Consider the following 10,091-nt stretch of genomic DNA (forward strand, 5'->3'; position numbering starts at 1 on the left):
TAATAAATGGTACTAATGATGAAAAATTAATATACATATTTGCAATTAATATTGCAGATGTTGCCTTTTTGCTTAGAAGAGACCTTTTAATTTGTGGTCTAATTTCCGGAAGAGTTGCCTTTTTCCATGGAACGCGATGTTCAGTGACAATATTTTCAGATTGTGTAGCTGCTCTTAGCATTTTGCAGATATTGCCTTTTCCCATATAAATAATTTTCGAGTAATTTAAACAATATTAACAACATATACAAGTGACTTCGACAGATCGATAGATCTCTCTTTCGGCTTTAATGATTTTTTACAGTTACTGTCTTTTTCTTTAGAACGGCAGAAGAGCGGTGACCATAAAAAATCAGGAAAATGGGAAAATCGAAGGAAACGTTTAAATATGGTTTTCCCTATTCCATTTATTAATGAAACAATTAAATAGTTTTACGACTGTTATTGGGTTGTTTCCGTGCGAGCAACACATTTATCAAAAAATTATTAACAAAAATTGTTAATTGATATGTAAAAGTGTAGATGCTCCGGAAATTCCAACGCTTTTCTACGCAAGAAGGCTGAAAGTGAAATAATTCAGGATCTAGTTTCCCAGATAGTCTACTAAATTTTCGAGGCTTCTATTTTCTGCCTTTACAACTGATAATACAATAATTAATTCAAACAATAAGAACAATTCAAACAATAAGAACAATTCAAACAAATGATTTCAATAGATCTCTCTTCAACAATTTCATTGTTATAAAAAACTCATTTTTAGACTTTTGCAGCTACTGTCTTTTTCTGTAGAACGGCAGTATGAAAAAAGTACAAATGCGTAAAGACAATTAGTAAGATTCTCTCTCACAAAGCAACAAGTTAGAAGAAAGTGCACTTAAATTGAAGAGTTTGCCACACATCACAAAGAACAAAGTTGCATTACAATTTAGCCCTGTATTGTCTTTTTCATATTCGCATTCTTCAAAAGCAAGTTTACTTACTCAAATGTATACTTGCTAGTAAATTTTCCTAACTTATTTATTCACTGAAAACTCTATTGTTTTGTAGTATGTCATCTTAGCTTTTTATTCTGAGTAAATAATTGTCCATAAATAATACTTTTAATTTTCGTAATCAATAAACAAAATAAAATCTTTATACAATTGCTTACTATAATATTAATAAAATGTTGATTTCTCGAATCAGGTCACGATGATATAAGAATTACGTAACAATAAGTCGGGTGCTTAGATTTATTTGAACAAAATAGAGGCACACAGAATTGCCATTATGCAATCTATAGCACCTTCAATTACGCAACTATTGTGCAATCATAGAAGGGTAAAAAATGTTATTTGAATGCAAATTACAAAATATTTTTTGGCAATCAATTTATTTTCTTTGCTTATTCAAACTAAATGAAGTTTTTAGAAATTAAAATAAAATACCAAAGAAAATTGGCAAAATAAAAAATGAATGGAAATTGTAGTTAAATTTATTGGTAAAATATTTTAGAAAATTAAGCTTCAAAGTATACTGTAGTCGGTTTATAATGGAATATTTTAAAAATAATTTAATGTTTATTTAAGAGAAGAAATTCTTTTTATCTGTTACTTTATTCACTTTGTTACTTTGTTTTCGAATAAGTCGGCAAAGCTATCGGCTAAAAGCGTTAAGTATATTTTGCTGCTTTGAAATTACTAACTTGAAGTTATTTATAAGAAAAGTTGATGAATTCTGGCGTCAGAAAATCGATTGGTCGAAGTATTTCCTCTCTCTTGCAACCATCTTCCGATGAGCGTATGGCATTTACATAGGTGATGTGAATATTGCAGACCAGCAGTGAAAACTGGTAATTTGTACACAAGAATGATCAATTATAATGTTTACTGAATTATCGCCGTAATTTCATCAACTTTGCCCTTACTCTCCCAGCCTTTCTACCAAATGCAAACATAATTATTTCCAAAGAGATCCTTCAAAATTAATATCTATCCAACTTAGGTTTTGAAAATTCGTTTGGAATGCGAAAGAAATTATTCGAGACAACAGCTTGGAAGGTCTCAAAATAAAACTTAAGTGTAAATTGCTACATGTTGAATCAGGGATTTTAATTCTATACATTTTAAATTTTAAATGCCCGTGAAAAATATTAAAAACAGGGGAATGACTGACATTTTTTCAGAAATTTTATTGTCACCCTCGGAGAGCGTCAACCAACTTTAACCGTAAGGTCTTTGAAGTATTTTTTATAATAAAAAAAATTCCAATGCTACTGAATTACAGCCAGTGATTAAACGGTGAATAAAATAATGTTTCAACAACAGCTCGTCTACCGAGGAAAAAACATGGAAGTGACCGGGAATTTGATTAATTTCTCTCTCAAATGTAGCGTATGAAAATTAAAATTGGTTTCATAAATTTTATTATTCCAATTCTGATTTAAAACAGGGAATTAAAAAAAATCATGCTTCTCTGTTGGAATGGGGAATTTTACATAATAATTACAATTCTGTTTTGAAACAGTGTATTTTCTAAAATAGTTATAATTCTGTGTTGGGACAGAAAAGAATTATAATTTTAACTTCGAGATAAGGATTTTTTAAAAACATTTGTAATTCTGAGTTGGGACAGGGAAAAAATAATATAAATATACAAAAACTTATGTGAAGAAATTCCCTCGTTCTAAGTCACAATATCTTGACCATTAGAACCGGGAATTTCCGGAAATTTTTTTCCCAGAGATTTTCGGAGATTTTATTCACAGAAATTCGCTGTTCTAAGTCAATATAGCTCGACTTAGAAGTGGTAATTTCCGTGAATAATTATAATTTCGACTTTTGAAGAGTGAATTTCTTAAAAAATTATAACTTTGATATCGGAACAGGGAATTTCGGCAAAGAATTAGAATTTGTACTTTTGGAAAGGATTATAATTTTTATTTTAGGTTCATTTTAAAACAGGAAATTCCGTGAATAAATATAATTTTGACTTTTGAAGAGTGAACTACTTAAAAAATTATAACTTTGATTTTGGAACAGGGAATTTCGGCAAAGAATTATAATTTGTACTTTGGGAAAGGATTATAATTGTTATTTTAGGTTCATTTTAGAACAGGAATTTCCGTTAAGATTTATAATTTCTACTTAAAGACAGGGACATTTCGTAAGGATCAACATTTTTCTTAGAACAGGGCATTTTGTATATGTAAAGAGAATCTCGGAAAAGAATATCAATTGTGATTTAGATGAAGGAAATTTAAACAAAACCCTTATAGTCAGAGTTCGAAACTTCCCACCTTCAAATTATGGATAAAAAACTCCTTGTTCCAAATCAGAATTTGTTTAATTACAATTTTTTTAAGACAACAAATTTTCTAAAATTTGAAACAACCCTCTTCCAAATTTGAGGAAAAGGGAGTTAGCATATTTCTGAATTATAACATAAAATGTTGTATATAATTATAATTTTGACTTAAAACAGGAAGTTTCCGTAAAGAATTATAATTTTTACTTTTGAACAGGGAATTTCTGTAAAGAACTATAATTTTCACTTTGTAACAGGGGATTTCTGTAAAGAATTATAACTTGGACTTTAGGATAGAAAATTTTCGTAAAGAATTAATTTTTGACTTGGGATTTTTTATTTTGGAAAATAATTTTAATTTTGATTTAGGAGAAGGGAGTTTCAAAAAATCCCTGTTGAAATCCAGAATTACAATTCTTTTACAGAATCCTGTGTAGAAATTTCCTCGCTTTTCTCTAATAAAAGAAGCTTTCTGGTCGGATCCCGGCCGGGCCACCCTTGGCTGGGTTTCATGGACAGGAACCGGGCGGGAGCCTGTCGGGCTACATTTTTCTCGAATTACGTAGTCCGGGGCCGGCCGGTTTGCTGGCCGAGCTAACCCTGGTTATATCCCATGGTCGGGAGCCGGCTGAGCACTGGTCAGGTTAATGTTTTTGTGGAAATGACACATTTGTTAAGAGCCGTGATATTATCAAAGACATAACTATGGACGCTAGATGAATTATTATTTGAAATTTATAGTTTAAAGATTTATTAGATCAGTGAAACAGAAATGAGCTTTTTTAAGTTCTTAAAAAAAACATTAATTTTTTTCGAATAATTTAACTTTTTAAATGAAACTATTAGGGATTCTGCTATGTGCAAGAATAAAAATGATAAAATTTTCATAAACTTCTCTATATTCAGACAATGTTTAACCTGTACACTTTCAAATTTATCGCCATATATAGCGCCTAATGCGTCTAGCGTCTGCATAGACACTCGGTAATTTTCAGTTTCGCACCTGGAACGAGGATGTTCCTTGCACTCACGTCGCGTCGTCTCTTCGAAGTTCGCAAGTCAAATCGAGACTCGCGGTTAAAGTCAAGCTTATTTCAGTAATAAGTTTGAAACCTCCACTTAGTGCGTGAATAATAATTATTTCAAATTAAAATATAGTCTTGCGTATACAGTTTTTACTTTCTTCCTTCCTAACCTTAAATCACAACGTGGTTTCCAAATTGCTATGCGATTCTATCATCAGGGAATGAAATTCTACTCCAATTTTCTCGCCGGAATTGATTCACTTGATTTGACTTTTAAAGTTCACCGTAATCTTTACGATGAGCCATAAAAGACAAAACAAGTTATCAATTTCTCGCCTGAAGCAACATTTCTTAACCGCTTTGTGGCCGGATTACCCGACCGGATCCCGGCCGGTATTGAAGCCGGGATCCGACCAGTTTACCGTGACGTTTTTAGCCGGATCCCGGTCGGATTCCCCGACCAGCGCCCGGCTTAAAGCGGGCATATCCGGCCCTGACCCGCCCGGATCCCTGATTGGAATCCTATACGGGATGCTCTGTTATAAATCAGAATCGTCATTTTTATGACCCCATACAAATTATCTGATGTTCCAACTCAGAATTATAATTCTTTTCAAAAATTCCCTGATAAAAATCATTTGGCACCATTAAAATATTTTGAACTGTTTTAAGTTGACTGGAAAAATGAACTATTAACCGACAAAAAAACGGAAAGTGACAGCGGGAATATAAAATTATTCGTTCGATAAGCACCCTGCTATAACTTTTTCTGATAAAAGGTCTTTTCAGATATACAAAAACCTCTATAGATTATATATTTATCGCTGCGGTATATAAATGATAACATTTTAAAAATCAAAATTATAATTGATTTTTGAAAAAAGCGCCAAACGATTTTTTTAATTTTATACCAAAAATGTCTAAACATTATCATAGCAAAAAATTCTATAAACACAATTCAGTATTGTTATTTTTCAATACGAAGTCTCTCGTCGTCATGTCGTCGCTTGGCAAATCGTCCCGAAAATTTGGGACTAGACATGGGTTTACAATAACGTTTTGCACTATACGAGGTTATAAAAACCTTGATTGAGCCGACAGTTATAATTTTATATCCTTTTTTGAATGACCTTTTTACTCTATTTTAACCACTAACATCCCCTGAGTAATTAACATTTAAAAAAATTTAATAGCGAAATTTTAAATTAAAAAAAAACTGTTTCTACGGTTTTTTTCCGCAGAAGACGCGCACATTATGGCAGAATAATATTCCGCAAAGCAATTCTAGTATGACTTTCAGGTAAAAGTCGGTTGAGGCTCACCTTGCACCTTATTTCGTGATTAAACTACACAAATAGGTCTGCAGATTGGTCAAAAGAATTATTTTTAATTCGAGAAATAAGAATAGGGTAGTGGAGCAAAGGTCGAACAATTATAGGAATGCCAAATGTCGAATAATCCGTCCTTTATTGAAGGAAAAATTCATCATTTATTGACATTTATTTCGTAATTATAATCATATCCAAAGTCAAGTGAACAATATTAAAATATGATGTGATATTTACAGGAAGTGTTTTAAATGAAATAATAAGTAAAGTATTTGGCTAAACCGAGATCGATTTTTAAAGAGGTTTCCCCTTTCTATTATAGGCATATAGATAGATATAGAATATGGGGAGAAGAATATGACAAAATTAAATATCGCAGAATGTAGAAAAATGATCAATCGGAATAAAGCTTCTCACATAGATGAAAGCGGATCACTATATAATGCTCTTAGTATCATAACCGTATATGAAATAATTGAGGTCACTAACCGAGATGGTAATCCATTTACCTCGCAATTTATTTATAATTAGTTTGAGGGACATAGTTACGCGGCACAGTTTATTCCGCGTGGGTTGCGTTGGTTTAGATATCAAATTTATTTTATTTTGTATTTTTTGAGATTTCACTGGATATTAAATTTTACGTAGTGTGTCGTTTTCCAAGAATTTTTAGAACGATTAGTCTAACCCCTTTTCCAACTTTCCAAAATTTCGTGCAGCTGGACACAGCCTAAATTTTAAATTAGTTCTTAATTTTTCAAATAAGGGGATTATTTTTATAAATAATTTTTTTTGAGCCTGAAAGGCAATTATGTAAGATTGTAATTAAATATAATTGTAATAGTTTGTAGAATTTAATTTCGAACAGTATACCAGTAATTAAAGTCCTCATCAATTAAGCGAATATTAATCCTAGTTCGGTTTTTTTAAAGAATCGACACAGGAACTATTAAACAAAATTGTAGCTTCTTGTTTTTATAGATATATCTCAAAAAATTAAAACTTATAAATGAATCCACTCATGTAAAAGTATCTTATCACTTGAAAAATAGCACATAAAAAATCTTCATCTCTTAAATCTCGCAAATGGATTCATAATTTTTCAAAGCTTCTTCACTTATATTGTTAGCAAAAGAAAAATACGCCTAGTCTCTTTCTATTGAACTCAACCTTGACCGCGATAAACACGTGTTTTCGGATAAAGCTGAAGAAAGCGTTTTTGCTAAATCTAAAAATATCATCATTTCTCCGTAATTTGAAAATTAGCAAGTTCGATCGAAAACCTGTATGGGGTTCTTGCTCTTTAAACCTTAAACCATTCCGGCTTGAGTGAAAGTAGAATGCACGGAGAAAAAAATAAAGAGAGAATGAAGGATGGTGAAAAGCAAAGAGAGAACGAGATGATATGCACCCTGTTCGAGTACAGCCCTGTGTATGAGAGAGAAAAGCAGGCAGGCAGACGGCATCCCCTATATTGATCTTGCAGTGCCCTCTTTCTCTATTCTTCAGCCTCAAATTCTACTCCCACCCTCTCTCTCTCTCTCTGTCCCACCCCGTCCCGACGTTTTTCTCTCTCATTCACAACTATCAGCATCCAGTTGTGTTACAGTTTCCGTCTCCTTGATTTTCCTTTTTTTGCACCCCCGATTCTTTTAGAAATCTCATCGTGGTAAATAGAATAGATAAATAAAGTAAATAAAAATATATAATACAAAAAATCAGGAAATTTAATTGTAAAATAAAAGAATTATATAGTTTAAACGAGAAGGAACGAATTCAGCTGTATTATTTTTAAAGGTAGTTTTGATAGAAAAGGGTTCGGTGGCAAATTTGGGAAACTTCGAAAAAGCTTCAAAATTAGAATAAATGCTAAAAACAGAACATGGTGGAATTTAAAAATCAAGTTTTAAAATTTCAACAATTAAATTTATTCAATCTAGGAACGATTATGAAATAAATATTTCTTTTATATCTTTTATATCCGTAATATTTTATATTTTATATTAAAAAAGCAGAAAATCGATTTAATTCATGAAATATAATATTTATTTAATTTGTAATACCTAAAATTATCTGTTGTTCACTTCTTATGTCTGAAGTGAAAAGTATTTTCTGTAATTTTCTGCAATGTAAAACAATTTTTAGGATTGAATTCGACCAATAACTCTCTACTTAAAGATGATTGAAAACCCGTAAAAAAGTTATTGTATTGTAGTGCGAATAAAATTGGAAGACACTTCTATATTTTGACGAAGAATTTTTATACGTTGACTGGAGTTAAAATGGTGTATATTTAAATTATTTAAATGTTGTGTGCCAACATTTTTCAGATTACTTAACTGTGTAGGTACATATCAATATTCAAATTGAAAATTATTTTTCCCCTGTAGAAAAATATCGGGGTGGACTTTCGTTCAGTTAAGGCATTGTTTACACTTTAGAGTTTTAGAGTGTCTAATCTAGACAGTCTTTTGGGGCCCTAATCATGTGCTGGCTAGTCTGTCATGACCAACACATTTTTAAAGTATCAACCCCAAATATCTTTTTGCACATTTCCGAAAATAGCCAGGACATTTGAAAGTGCCAAAGGTGAAAAATAAACGTTAGAAAAAAAAGAATTTTTTCCTCATCATTTAGTAGGGGTGAAGAGGATAAGTTGACACGGAGGCTATGTTGGAACACCCTTGTTCACAAAAAACTGTAGTAATTATTATAGGCTCACGAAAATAGTTCTATCGCCTGAATTCTGGCATAGTATGTAATTGACACAAAATTCACAATCGGTCGATTTTTAAAACACTTTCATTACAAGTTTATTCTTAGGAGTTTTATCTGCAACTTTTGGTTAATTTCTGAACAATAAATTCAACCGATGAATAGTTCACATTTTACATTAAACTAATACATTACTTTCATAATATTGGATATTTAGGATCATGATTATCAAAAAGATTTTCGCCCCATAAATGAGCCTTTTATGCGAAAAATATTTAATTAATAAATAATTTGTGGGTTGGTAATTAAGCTCAGACGTTACAAAAAAATTAGACTTAGCACTGTGAATGCTACCACTTCACAAGTTATTGTTTCCGCCGGACTTGGGGTACAAAACGTCACCTATTGTCAGTTATTTTTAGTTTTGTGGCAAAAAATATCGAAGAGTTTCGTACCCCAACTACGAGCGAGATGGAACACTATTTTGAAATTACATGCAACAAAATTGATCCCAGAGTTTTTACTGTGAGTGCTTAAATTAAGCTTAAATTAAAATAACTTATTACAAGTGAGCTATATAATTTAAGTGTAAATTATTTAATTCAATTAAATGTAAATATATTGCAATAACAAACAATAATAGTGGTGCGCCAAATTACCCGAAGTAACAGATAACTTGACACAGATGCAGTACTTCAGAAAAACTAACATTAACTTATGTTATGTATTTTGTATTAAAAATCTTCTTTCACTGACTATATCCAATATATCAAGCTACCTTGTAGGAAATTTTTTCATTATTTAGGCTTGTATATTTTTCTTTTAAATTTCCTTTGTATTTCAGGTGCGTCAACGTACCCTCCACTCTCCCTAAATTTTCTTCTAAACAACTTTTAATGTGGAAACTGATTTCTTTTAAGTCCCAGAAAGTTATGCTTTTTTTTGTGATTTCATTTGCAATTAATTTCTCAGTGAGGAGAAGAGGAGAGCTTGCGTTTATAAAAATTCACTTTTATGGATGGAAAAAATGCAAAGATTTTAGTATTTAATATATACACTTTGCTTCCTTGCAAATTTTGCAATTCTCCATTAACTTCCAATCTGAAATTACTTCACAAAGTGTAGACAAAAATGATCTCAGTCGGAAAGAGGTCAACACTTATTACTGAAAATACTGAACGCGAAATACGCGAAAATACTGAAAATACGCGAAAACTGTAGTTAATTTTGTGGGGGGGGGGGGCACTCAAAATAAGCAAAAAAGTCCCCAAATTTTTTTTTGTCAGATGCTTATTCTGGGTACAACAGAGGGTACAAGTTGTATGTACGTGTGAGCATGTGTGGCTACAAACTTTGGTTAATATGAGATTGTTGCAACAAATAAGAATAATGGAGTATGTTTAGAAAAATTCGGATAAACGAAAATTATAAAAACAATAATTACAAAGGAAGGAAACTACAAAAAAATTACAATTACGAAAAATGTGTTAGTTTAAACAATTAAACTTTTTATTCAGATCGCTTTTCGACTAAAAAATGCCCCCAAAGAACATGCCTTAACTTAAGAGGATGTAATAATGATTGTTCATTGTAATAGAACATTTTTTAATTACAATACAAGAATATTGAATTTTAATAACAAGTGCAATATAACATACATGCTCACACGTACATACAACTTGTACCCTCTGTTGTGTCCAGAATAAGCATCGGACCAACAACATTTTGGGACTTTTAA

This window comes from Belonocnema kinseyi, chromosome 2 (assembly GCF_010883055.1).
Source record: "Belonocnema kinseyi isolate 2016_QV_RU_SX_M_011 chromosome 2, B_treatae_v1, whole genome shotgun sequence".
In the NCBI taxonomy this organism is placed as follows: Eukaryota; Metazoa; Arthropoda; class Insecta; order Hymenoptera; family Cynipidae; genus Belonocnema; species Belonocnema kinseyi.